Raw genomic sequence first — 1650 nt, 5'->3', positions numbered from 1 at the left:
AGACAAAAATAAGTGTGATAATGAAGCATAAAAATAATAAAAAAAGGGTAAGCAGAAGGAAAGAAGTCATTTTACTTTAGTTTATTGACATATAATTGGTATACAGCACTGCATAAGTTTAAAGTGTACAGCATAAGTGGGTAGTAGTTTGATAAGGGGGTGACATTTGACTATTAAAAATGTGAATGCCTTCCAGCCAAAGAGCAGCAGGAACACATTCACAGTCAAACCAAGTTGGGTTTATTGACTTGTCACAAGGAAGCAGATAACACACCGTAAGGAACTGTGGAGGGTCTCAGTAAGAAGGTGTTATAAAAATACTAACATAATAATGTATGTCGAGTGTAATTAAAAGATAAAAAAATGATTAAAAGTGGCATTATAGGATTGGACTTGTGGCAGGTGATTTGGGGAAGGTCAAGGCTTTGCTCTGAAATGGATGCTGTCAGGAAGTAGAGGTATGACTGGATATTCTAACAATTGTTATCTAGGGGGGATCCTCGTCCGGCATCGCTGGGCAACACCAACAGTTCTGCCCACCGTGTTCTTCTCCACAGCACCCCAGGCCAGGGTAGCTGGCCTCACCACCCAGTGGGGAAGACACACGAGTAATTTGCATAAGACAGCTGCGCAAAATGGAGCTGGAGGAGTCTTATTTGTGCACGAGATACTCCTGAGAAACACCCAGATACCCCATTTGATTTCACACCAGAAAACTATTAAGAAAGTAGAAGCAATTATTAAAAACTACCCAGAAGGGCATGAAGCAGCAGCTGTGCTTCCCAGTCCTGGAGTCAGCCCCAAGAATGAATGGCTGCCCTTCTCTGCTATGAACAAGGCTGCAGGAAGTTTACAAGTACCTCCAATGACAGTCTATGAAGCAGCAACTTTTTATACAATGTATAATCAAAAGCCAGTTGGAAAGTATCACCCTCAGGTCTGTACTACTAACCCTCTGCATGCTTTGAAACTCTGTCAGCATACTGGAGGCCATTCAGAAAAAGCTTGGAATAAAGGTTGGGGAGACTACACCTGACAAACTTTTCACTGTTACAGAGGTGGAATGTTTAGGGGTCTGTGTAAATACACCAATCGTTGGTGCAAATAAATGTCAACTACTATGAAGATCTGACACCTAAGCATATTGAAATTATTGATGAGCTCAAGGCTGGCAAAACTCCCAAACCTGGGCCAAGGAGAGGATGCTTTTCTTATGAGCCACCTGGGGGTCTCACCTCTTCGACTGAACCACCCTAAGGACCTGGCTTTGGTGTAGAAGCAGGCCTTTAATTTATATTCAAGTGTAAATATGTCACTGGAGAAATAAAATATGAATCTCCAAAAAATAATTATCTACAAGGAAAGGAGAATGAAGCAAAGATAAGGTTATAATTTGTCAAGAAATCAAAGTCACTTTATATTTGCAAGAATGTTTGATCATTTTGGTGGTTTGCAGAATGCTCTTGTATTTGTTGTGGTTAGACATGATTATAAAGGGTCTTATTTTTGTCTTGTCTGTCATGATCACAGGGTGATCATGTCTGATGTTGATGTTTTGTGAAATTATGTTCAATATAACACTCAGACCTATCTGAGAAGGGCGGTGACACCAGAGCCTACTTAATAGTTCCAGGCCAGCTCCCACTTCAG

General features: G+C 40.8%; 1 pseudogene; it reads left to right on the top strand.

Moving 5' to 3' along the window:
• Nucleotides 1–460: 460 nt before the first annotated feature.
• On the top strand, nucleotides 461–1257 carry LOC119044330 (NADH dehydrogenase [ubiquinone] flavoprotein 2, mitochondrial-like; annotated as a pseudogene).
• The last annotated feature ends 393 nt before the right edge of the window (nucleotides 1258–1650 follow it).

Source organism: Artibeus jamaicensis, unplaced genomic scaffold, assembly GCF_021234435.1.
Source record: "Artibeus jamaicensis isolate MK-2021 breed Jamaican fruit bat unplaced genomic scaffold, CSHL_Jam_final contig_402, whole genome shotgun sequence".
Lineage (NCBI taxonomy): Eukaryota > Metazoa > Chordata > Mammalia > Chiroptera > Phyllostomidae > Artibeus > Artibeus jamaicensis.
The sequence above is the reverse complement of the archived record's forward strand: the minus strand, read 5'-3'. Positions and strand labels throughout refer to the sequence as shown.